Source organism: Grammomys surdaster, unplaced genomic scaffold (genome assembly GCF_004785775.1).
Source record: "Grammomys surdaster isolate TR1022 unplaced genomic scaffold, NIH_TR_1.0 257, whole genome shotgun sequence".
Taxonomy (NCBI): Eukaryota; Metazoa; Chordata; class Mammalia; order Rodentia; family Muridae; genus Grammomys; species Grammomys surdaster.
This window is the reverse complement of record NW_021604698.1, coordinates 4,197,492-4,209,551: the sequence shown is the minus strand read 5'-3', so window position 1 is coordinate 4,209,551 and position 12,060 is coordinate 4,197,492.

Here is a 12,060-nt window from a genome sequence, read left to right as displayed (position 1 = left end):
CCTTCCTTCCTTCCTTCCTTCCTTCCTTCCTTCCTTCCTTCCTTCCTTCCTTCTTCCCTTCTTCCTTCTCTTACTCCCTCCCTCCCTTCCTCTTTTCCTTACTCTCCTCCCTCCCCTCCTACGTGAGCAAGAAGGTAGCTACTCATACTTAACATAATGAAACATACGTTACAGTGCTGAGGGTTATCACACGATGTTGACATTCACTTTCTAAATTTCTAACTGTAGTTAGAATCTAAGCCTGACACTACAAGGCTGCTCAACCTTTAGGAAATATCTTAGCTGAAGGTCAGTCTCTAACAGAAATCTCTGATTCTAGGGTCAGGATCCTGGAAGAGACTCTCCAGCTGCAAAGCAGGTAAGTGGTGTCTCTTTATATGTGGAGAACAGAGTACTGCTGATGGTCTCTGTTTATATACTGTGCAGTAGCCATCATGGGATTCGAAGACTGTGTCGGGTTTTCTTGATTGAGTGATATCACTGGATTCTAATTATCAAGTGCAGCATTTGGCTCTAATGGCTATCCTGACTAAGCTACTTTTACATTTCTAAAAGGCATTTATTTTTACTATGCTTATTACACTTTCTCTGCTCTTTTATCTCTCTTTCCTTTCTTTTCTTCCTTAAGTCAAATCATGGTCTTCTCTGTCTGCTTTAGCTTTGCCCCTTGTTAAGCACCCTGATACTCCCTGGCCCCCATCTCCTAGGTTATAACCAGATTTTTAAACCAGTATGTTTTCTTATCTTACTCTCCAGCTGGTGAACTTTCATGATCTCCTCTTCCCTCTTCATGTGCCCCCATATGGTTCATGGCAATGGCAGCTGTATCTTTTGCTCATTCATCCTGAGCTAACTTTCTTACAGTTTCTATACTGCCATACTGCTTCGTGGTCTGTCACATTGTCTCTGGTATGATTGCTGCTCTTAAGGCTTACCCTTCCATGATGTGACCATGGTCTCTGTGGTCACATGGCCTCTGTCTATCCTAAAATGTCAGGTGAAGGTAGGCCTGTGTCAGCTTCTGCCAGCTGCTTTCCAGATCTCTCAGTACTGCTCTAATGTTTTGTGCTTTCTAACAGCTTTCTTTTTTATTTCCTTTTTCCTTCTCTGATTTATTTTTGCTGAGATAGTCTGCAGTAGTCCATGAAAGATTCAAGCTCAGTATGTAGCCATCAGCGTGATGGCCTTCAACTCAAACTTGTCCTCCTTGGTCCTCCAAAGTGCTGAACTTGTACAAATGAGCCACCACACATGACTCAGAAAGCTGTAAGTGAAGGACTTTTAAGATGTTCTCATGTTTGTAAGGTAATGTTCAAAATATATATAACTTCAGTTTCTCTCCAGACTTAAAACATCCATTTTTTGCTTTTCCTCCTGGGTGGAGTAGAACATCATAGTATATGAAAACCAGCCTGCTCCTCTCTGGGATGGAATGAGCAGCTGGTGAATTTATCAGAATTAAAAAGAAAATGAAAAGACTCAAGCCTTCCTCACCATATGTATAAAAACAGTGAAAAATGGGAAGGGAGAGGAGCTTTGGGTGACGCATGCAGTTTGAACAGGGTACTCAAGTAACGCAACCTTTTTGAGTCATGCTGTGGTGGAGCCTCTGGGTGCCTTGGCTGGCTCTGTATCACTTATGTCCAGGTAGAAAACTGTCCTGCAGGGAATATTTCTGATAGTAAGCCCTGAGAATGAAATGGTTCTCTATGTGAACTTGGGAAGACCCTTCCTTTTGTCTGTTGTCAATTCCTTGGCTTAGGTCAAAGGCCGCTTAGGCATATCTCCTCAGAAGACTCCACCTCATAGAAAATGGAATTTGCATGGACAGTATACCATTTCCCTATGCTAGTCTTTAGTTTTCGTATTTTTGTAAAGAGATAGTGACATGAAGTTTTTAAGACAAGAAACACTACAGGTGGCAAACAAAACAGCTTTGTTAAAAATTTCAAGTTAAGGGATATCTAAGCTGTGATGGTTCATATATGCTTGGCCCAGGGAATGACGTATGATATTAGGAGGTATGATATTGTTGGAGTAGGTGTGGCCTTGTTGGAGGAAGTGTGTCATTGTAGGAGTGGAGTTTAAGACCCTCATCCTAGCTCCCTGGAAGCCAGTCTTCTCCTGTTTGCCTTTGGTACAAGATGTAGAACTATCAGTTCCTCCTACATTACGCTTGCCTGGAAGTTGCTATGTTCCCGCCATGATAATGGACTGAATTTCTGAACCTGTAAGTCAGCCTAAATTAAATGTGTCCTTATAAAAGTTGCTTTGGTCACTTGATCATGGTGTCAGTTCACAGCAGTAAAACCTTAAGACACAAGCTTACTTCAATATAAATATACAAGGCATCTCACGATAGTGTGAGACAAACATACCAACTTGACTCTCCAAGGCAAATGTTACATTTTTGAAGCATGAGTATGTGAAAATGGGCAAACAAGAATAGCAGGAAGTCACAAAAGTGTCTTCAGCTAGAGAGTGTCAGCAGGGGGAAATTAAGCCTTTATTAGCACGAAAACAGCAGGCAAATGATTGTTACATAATTATATCCAGGTTTTACATAAAACAAATACATTTTCTTGAGGGATGGAGATTTGTTTGTCTACTACTGAGAAAATACATTTCTCTGTGCTATTCGAGCTGGAATGAGAAATGCATTTTGTTGCTACTGGTGTTTTTGCCTAAAGAAATGCTAGAGAAATTCAGCAGCCCAGCATGAAGTCCAATGTGTTCTGCCTACCTTTCATACAGTCCTATTTCCCTTCTTGAGTTCTTTCTTTGTGAAATGGTTACTCATACCTTATGAAAATTCATTTTGAGTGAGAATGTGTAGCTACATAGAGTTTATCTTCATATCACCAAAGTTGTCATGAATATGGCCATCCATCTGGGCTTTGCTACTTTCCAGAATGTATTTGTTCTTTAGATTTATTATAATGGTTTTAATACGTTACTGAAAAGAAGATACACATTTGAGGTCTTCACAAAAACTTTTGGGCTGGTAAAGAAGATAAGACTGTGGGAAAGAGAATGGACTATAAGTTATTGAGCTCGTGTTACTAAGTTGAAGTAAGACCATACTGGATTCAGAAAACTCTGAATCTAGTGAGCAGTGTCTTTCTAAGAAATAGAATGTAAATTTGGGGATCAATCAGACTACCATGTGGCACAGAAGAGAGAGAAGGTGGACAGACACAGCCATAAGCTAAGATACACATATCACAGCAGCCACTAGAAGATGGATGAAGCAGGAAAAGATCTTTCAGTACAGCCAATGAAGGAAATATGACAGCCTTGTTAACATCCTGATTTGGGAAAAATTTCCCACAGAACTGTGAGAGAAAGAATGAACTGTTTTGTGGAATTCTGATACATGTACTATGAAACTAGTATGGGCATCGCATTTTAATTTTCGAGGTAAAATATGTACATATGGGTAGAACTTATGAGAACATTATGATTCATTTTAGAAGTCTGGAGGTAAGCCACTTAAATACCACAAACCCAGAATTAAAATTCCAAAGAAGGATTTTTTAGGACCAAACTCTGTTTTAATCTCCATACTAATGTCTGCCTTGAGATTCTGTTCTCTAACTGACAGTCTTGGTCTTATACCTAGGTCTTGTTAGAAATCTTATATAGAAATCTATATAGATCTCAATAGAAACCAAAAATACATTGTTTTGGAAGGAATATGTATCTTAATGACTATCTTTACTAAGTGTTTTCAAGAAGGCACCACGCAGCCTATTAAACAGCTAGGGAATAAGTGGAACTATTCATTTTCTTTCTATCCACAGAATTTTTATAAGATCCCTTAGAGGTTTCTGAATTCTAGAGTGGTTTTTTTTTTCTTTTTTTCCTTTTTCCTGCTTTGGATGGAAAATATCAGCTTCCTTTAGTGAAATTCTTCCAATTGCTTCTCCAAATGTCAGTTGTATTGGACTTTCCTGAGGGGGAAAATATTGCTGTCAGGGCAGCAGTTTGCAGATCAAGTAGATAACAGAAGCCAGGGTGCTATTATTAGCTGGGAGGCAGAGAGGCTTGCAGGTTAGCCAAGGGAGGGAAATGGCAACATTCAGGTAAGAGAAGAGAATAGAAAACTGATCACGAAGTCTGGGCTTTTCTCTCATCACCTCTCCTACCAACAAACAAGAAACCACTTCAACAGGAAGCTCTGGTCTGTCTATCTGTCTACTACCACCTTTTGAATCCAAATTACCAAAGAATTGTAACAGCTTTCTTTTAAACATTTCAAGGTTGACTGTAAAAATCTCCAATTTGGGTCAGTGGACACAAATGAGCAGCCAAAAGTCAAGCCAAAGTTATTTATATCTTGCCCTCCTATGTGGCTGTGTCACAGCTCGGGGAACTGCAGACAGCCCTTTCTCAAGTTGCCCTGTGTTGCTTCACAGTTCACAACAGTCTGACTAATGGTTTGCAATTTCTTCTCTAATTAGATTTTTGTCATGTGAAAATGCAGAGGTTCTTTATTTCTGCTTCACTTTCCCCTTCACCTTTCCCCACATTTGATTTTATTTTTATTCACAAGTTGGTTTGGTGATTCTGTGGATATTTTCTCAACCTTGGCCATGGTATTCTTCGTGCTACATCTCTGGCAGAAATTTTGTGATGCTTGTCAGCTTCCATTTTACCCTGTGTGTCTTCTTTCTATATAAAGCTCAACCATTAGTCACTGTTATTTTGAAGATAATGTTGGTTGTGAGCCTGGAACAACTTGAATAAACTTGCAATAAATGATCCTATCCAAATGCAGAGAGAATTCACTGGGCACTGGTGATAGCTAGGGCTTTCAGACAGCCTCAGTAAAAGCTGTCACCTCCCTAGCAAAAACACTGAGTGGTGCCGCAGGCAACTCTTCATAATTGGCCTTCCCAAGAACTGGTGTCTTTTTAGTGGAACTGCCCTTAACAGTTACCACTCATTCTCTCCTGCATGCACTGTACCTACCAAAAATTAAATTTCCAAGTCAACATTATGAAATCCTTTTGAGCAAGTGATTCAATTTTCAATCTCTTGATAATCAAGGAAGCAGATCTCCACCAAGAATTCATTCCAAGCCTCTAAGCCAGGCTATCTCTAAGCTTCTTTAAATAACACAATTTTGTTTGTTCTCCTAATTTGAAACAAAATAGTGCTTGGTGAGGAATGGAAGCGATGTCATATGTGCAATCTTGCCTCATGGAAAGGCTACTAGGGAAAGCCTGATGAAATTCTCAGGACAGAGATGTCAGCACTACTGGCTTTTGGCACACCAGTCCTTAGAACTTATACATATTAATGGAGCTTGAAACCTTCCTTGTTTTGTTGGACAAATCAGCCAGTGTTTTATATATTTTATATGGTATTGTTGATCCTCGAAAATTTAAAAACCTTCTCCTAACAATAATTTGGGTATTTTTAATATTGAAAACTCATTTAGACAGGGTGGGAAAAACTCATTGCAAACTAAGTATCAAAGAAAGCAAACTCCATAAGGTATATGGTGTAAATATATTAATATATAGTCAATAGACAGTCCCTCTCATATGGAGCAAGTATGTGTGTGTGTGTGTATGTGTGTGTTTGAATGTCTGTATGTGTGTGTTTGAATGTCTGTATGTGTGTGTGTATGTATATATATATATATATATGTGTGTGTGTGTGTGTATATATATGTGTGTGTGTGTGTATTTCAACTATGTACATGTCTGCATGTATACATGTGCATGTATTTTTGTATATGCATGTGTGCATGTCTGTACATGTGTGTATGAGTGTGTATCCCTGTGGCCATTCATACATATTCTTGTTCATGTTCTTGACTTGAGTGTTCATCCTCAAGTTTTCAACTTGGTTTCTTTGTTCACTGATGCATATTCCAATCTTCTTGAGCCCCCAGCTTCCAGGGACTCTCATGCCTCTCATGAAACAAGACTCTTCATGACTCTCATGAAGCAGGAACTCGTGGATTACAGACATTCACTGTTGTTTCTGGTTTTAGGTAGATTCTGTTAATCTGGACTCAAGTCCTCAAGCTGTGTAATAGCTTTACACAGTCTGCCATCTTCTTAGCTCTAGAGGATGTACTTTTAGCTTTTTAGAAGTAACTTTAGTGAAAACCATTCTTTTAAGTAGGCATAACATCATGCCAGTCTTTAGATGCTCCAATGTTTTCCATCATATTCAGAATAAAACTGAAACTCATACACGACATAGCTTTTTAAAATTTATATTTTTAATTTATTTACTTTATATCCCACTCACTGCCCCCCTCTTGATCACCCCTCCCATATTCTTTCTCTAATTTCCCTCCCCTTCTACTCTGAGATGGTAGGAGATCTCTGGATATCCTCCCACCCTGGACCTCCAAGTCTGTGCTAGGCAGGTGCTTCTGCTCACACTGAGGCCAGACTAGGCAGCCCAGCTTAAAGAATATATCGCACATACAGGCAGTATGTTTTGAGATAGCCATCAGTTGATCAGGACCCACATGAAGATCAAGCTGAACACCAGCTATATATGTGTGGGGTAGCCTAGGTACAGGCTGTGTATGTTCTTTGGTTGGTGATTCAGATTCTGAGAGCCCCAAGGGTCCAGGTTAGTTCACTCTATTAGTCTTCATGTGGAGTTCCTATATCCTTCAGGGCCTGCAATTCTTCCTCCTATTTTTCAACAAGAGTCCCCAAGCTCCATTCACTGTTTGTCTGTGGGTGTCTGCATTTGTCTGAGTCTGCTGCTGGTTAGAGCTTCTCAGAGAACAATTAGCTCCTGTCTGCAATCATAACAGAGTATCATTAATAGTGTTAGGATTTGATGGTTACCAATGGGATGGGTCTCAAGTTGGGCCAGTTATTTGTTAGCTATTCCCTCAGACTCTGCTCCATTCCCTGTCCCTGCATTTCTTCTAAACAGGATACGTTTTCTGTTGAAAGTTTTATGGGTGGTTTGACATCTCTATAGCTCCACTGGGTTCTTGCCTGGCTATAGGAGGCAGCAACATCAAGTTCTATATCCCCAGCTTAGTGAGTCATAGCTAAGATCACCCGTGTGATTGTTGGGCACCTTCTTTATCCTATGTTCCTGATGCCTCCTGGAGATACCCCCTACCTTGTTACCCCTGTTAATTGCATATTTTCATTAGACGTCTCTCCTGTCCTTCCCCACACATGACCCTAAACCCTGTTTTCCCCTTCCCATCTTTCCTTTCTTCCAGTTCCACTTCCCTCCCTCCATCTGCCTCTTGTGACAATTTTATTCCACCATCTAAGTGACATTCAAGCTTCCTTGCTTAGGCCTTTCTTCTTGTTTAGCTACTGTGAGTCTGTGGAGTGCAACATGGTACTTATCTTCTATGGCTAATATCTACTTATAAGTGAGGACATACCATCTGTGTTATTTTGGGAGAGGATTTCCTCACTCAAGATGATATTCTCAAGTTCCATCCATTTGCCTGCAAAATTTGTGATATCTTTATTTTTAATAGCTGAGTGGTATTTCATTGTGCAGACGTACCTCATTTTCTTTCCATTCTTCAGATGAGGGACATTTAGATGGTTTCCAGTTTCTAGATGTTATGAATAAAGCTGCTATGAATGTAGTTGAGCAAGTGTTTTGTGGAATGTTGGAGCATCTTTTGGGTATATGCTCAAGAGTGGAATAGCTGGGTCTTGAAGCAGAACTATTCCCAGTTTTATGAGAAAACACCAGATTTATTTCCAAAGTGGTTGTACAAGTTTTTAGTCCCACCAGCAATGAAGACGTGTTGCCCTTGCTCCATATCCTTGCCAGCATGTGCTATCTCTTTGAGTTTTTGATCTTAGCTATTTTGATGACTGTAAAAATGGAATCTCAGTTATTTTGATTTGCATTTCCCTGATGACTAAGGACTTTGAATATTTCTTTAAGTGTACTCAGGCATTTGAGATTCCTCTGTTGAGAATTATCTGTTTAGTTCTGTACCGCATTTTTTAATTGGGTTATTTTGGTTGCTGGTGTCTAACTTCTTCAGTTCTTTGTAGAGCTTAAACATTAGCCTTCTTTCACATGTAGGGTTAGTGAAAAACCTTTTCTAATCTGTAGGCTGCCAATTTGTCCTATTGACAGAGTCCTTTGTCCTACATACCCTTTTCAGTTATAGGAGGTTCCATTTATTCATTGTTGGTCTTAGAGACTGAGCCACTTATGTTATATTCAGGAACTTGTCTCCTGTTTCTATGCATTCAAGGGTATTTCTCACTTTCTTTTCTATGAGGTTTTATGTATCCAGTTTTATGTTGATGCCAGGGGCTAGCCCTAGTGGTGTCTTCTTTCTTGTAGGTTCTCCTTGAGGCAAGAGAGTGGAAGAACATCAGTGGAGGGTAAGACTTTTGTTTTACAATATATTTAGAGTTGCTGTATAATAATTCAAGTTCACTTATCTAAGTCTAAGTTACTTTACTACTATAGCTGACCTGCCTTCTGTGTTCCTTTGAGGTCAGAAATGGCAGTCTCTGCCATTAGCACCTCATGCTAAAATAGCAGGAGATTAAGTAAAGGATTAATTTCTAGAGCTTTTTCTCTTTTGTACAGATGCTTCTTGCTTGTCAGGCTGGGGGGAAGTTTGGAGCAATAAACTTCTATTAAACAAGGAGAAGAGAATAATGCTCACAAAAGAAAAACCTGCTACATATGCAAATATGCATAAACTCACATAAATTCACACATGTGCACTTATATATTTCAATTCAAACCAGTTGGGCCCAGCCTGCATACATTCTCACAATCATATACTTAAACACACAAATCCATACTTATGAATTTGGAGCAAAAGACCAAGCACCAGTGCAGAAAGAATTCATTCATTCTGAATGAAAGATGACCTCCAATCTTATTTATTTGTTTGTTTTTGTTTGTTTGTTTTTGAGACAGGCTTTCTCTCTGGAGCCCTGGCTGTCCTGGTACTTACTCTGTAGACCAGGCTGGCCTTGAACTCAGAAATCTGCCTGCCGCTGCCTCCCAAGTGCTGGGATTAAAGGCGTGTACCACCACAGCCAGGCCAGATGACCTCCAATCTTTATTGCATACAGAAAGAGAAAGCTTATTCTTTTCATGTTAAATGAATTAAACCTAAGTTTGTAAGAAGAAAGCTCATTCTTTTAATAAGACTAAGCCTACCTTGTTATTAAGAAGTACCTGTTTTGTCTCATGGTAAGGTGAAGCTGCCTGCTCCTTCTGTTCTCTCTGCACCTTCTTTATTCCCATTTCCCTCTGCATTCTCCAGATTCCTCTCTTAGGGTTTTTTTGTTTGTTTGTTTGTTTGTTTTTACTTCTAAATTGTTTTGAGTTCAGATCTGTCTAAAAAATTTCTCTTGTGTCCTGACTAAAAAAAAAATATAGCTTCAGTTCTATTCTAAAAAGTTTTGTTCAGATCTGTCTAAAAGGTGTTTATCCAAAAAGTTCTCGGAAGCTCAGTTCTGACTCTTCTCTTTGTTCTTAGCAATAACACATCTTCTCAGAATACATGATCACACTGTGAAACTTTCATTTCAAGTTCACACTTAAAATAAAATCATAAATTGAATAAGAAGTTTACAACTGTGAATGTTTACATGCATATCCAGTAGGAGTATTTGTCTAGCTAAACATTCATCACCTGACACAGCTCCATAGGTTCATCAAAAGTTAAAAAACATAACTAAGTTGTAAGTGAAGTTTTATATCCATAAACTCAGTCAATATTTTATCTTCTGTTCTAGATCATATAATAAATCATTAGTTCCCTTTTTATGACCTTTGGTTAATGATTTTATAACCTCTGAGAATGTGCTCTGAGTAGTAGAAAGTCTGGTTACTCTCTAGAAGCAATTCAATGGTGACACATGAGAGACTGACAGAGTTCTCATTGCAGTTTTGACTATCAGAAAAGGAACTAATAGCAGTCCCACTATAAAAGAGCTTAATTAATACTGATATAATTTTAGGAATTCTAATAGTATAATCATAAAGAATTAAGAAGTCATCTATTTGTCTATATAACATCACTACAAGACAGTACATCTTCAGAGATCTGTAGAAATCTGCGTAAAAGGGTGTGCTAATACCTAATGATTTTCATATGTTTAATAATAACAGGAAAAGTATATTAATAGCAGGAAGCTTTCCTAAAATGATTTTCTCCTTAGCCTTTTCTATGGGAGCAAATCTGTCATGGATTGTTATAATCCTAGATTTCTAGAGAGATAATGTTTGAATTTGAATTTGTCTTGAAATATGTTATTTTCTCCATCTATGATAATTGAAAGTTTTGCTAGTTTGGCAGTGTGGTTTTATAGAAGTTGTAAGATATCTGACCAGGCCCTTGAAACTTTTAGAGTCTCTGTTGAGAAGTCAGGTGTAATTTGATATGTCTGCCTTTGTATGTTACCTGGTCCTTTTCTCTTGTGGGTTTTAATATTCTTTCTTCTGTAGATTTTCTGTTTTAATTATTATATGCTGGGAGAATTTTCTTTTCAAGTCCAGTCTAATTTGTGTTCTATAAGTTTGTATGAGTATTGCCATCTCTTTCTTTAGGTTGGAAAAGTTTTCTTCTATGATTTTGTTGAGAATATTTCCTAGGTATTAGAGCTGGAACTCTCTCCATTTTCCTCTATTCCTATAATTCTAAGGTTAGGTCTTTTTATAGTATCCCAGTTTTCCTGGATGTTTTGTGGCAGGAAACTTTTAGACTTAACATTTTCTTTGTATTTTCCAGTATTTCTTTAAGGGTTTTATTCCTTTCCTCTTTAAAGACCTCTATGATCTTTATAAGATTGAATTTAAGTCATTTTATTATGTTTCAGTTATGTTAGGCTATCCAGGGCTTGCTGTAGTGGGGCAGCTGTGCTTTGCAGATGCAATATTGCCCTGGCTTTTGTTGATTGTGTTCTTTTTAGGGCCTTTAGCCATGTGGATGGCTTTGGTCCCTGGATATTCTTGTAGTAGGTATTATAAGGGAGTAAGCCTTGATGGACCTCACGTGGTGGGCCTCTGGTGGGTGTCATTGGACTGTATGGTTCTGGACCTGCAGTTCTCTATGGTTCAGGAGCCTCAGGTCTGATGAAGGAGTGTGAAGAGGTGGAAGGAGAGTCGATATCCCCCAGTCATGGCAGGCTGCTCTGAGCTACTTGGCTTGGCCCAGAGGGCTCAGAGAGCAGGGAAGATGGGTGGGGAAAGGGAAACTTACCTGTATGGATAAAAATCTGATGGATGTGGAGGAGAGGTGGTGGGAGGTTCCCCTGAGGCAGCTTTGCCTTGGGCCAGATGGATCAGCTAGCTGGGAAGGTGGGTGGGAGAAGGGAAGCTAATCTGTATGGTTCAGGAATCTCAGGAAGTGGGGAATCTGATGGAAGTGGGGGCAGAGGCAGTGGAAGAATGGAGCACAACATAGCTTTTGCATCAAGGCCCAGTAGCTGCATTTTTTCTCACCTTGTGCAGTACTGCTTCTCTCTATTTCTGGCATTCCTGTTGCATTGGCCTTGATTTTCTGTAAACATGTATTATTTCACCCCAGGGCACTTGAAGTATGGTTCTCTTGAATATGAGTGGTGTGCCCACAGATGACCATGCTGCCATTATCTTCACTCTGTAAATCTACTCATGAGTTTGAGGCTTTCTTGAAAATCTGACCCAGATTACCTCACATTCCTTACTTATCCTCTGCTTTGATTTGCATTAACGTGTCTTCTTTCTCTTGAATAAACTACATAGATTGATTTCTTTTCCTCCTCAATTATAATATCCCATTATGAATAGAATAGGAGCAAACATGGTTGAACTCTTTGAGGTATCATGAAGCATCTTTTGGGTATATGCCCCAAAATGGTAAGGCTGGATCTTGAGGTAGATCAATTCCCATCATTCTGAGTTACTGCCACACTAATTTCCATAGTGGCTGTACAAGTTTTCATTCCCAGCAGTACTGGATGAGCGCTCCCCTTACTCGACATTCTTGCTAGCATTAGCTATCACTTGTTTCATTGATCTTGGTGATTCTGATAGCCATGAGATCAAATTTCAGTGTACTTTTGATTTTAATTT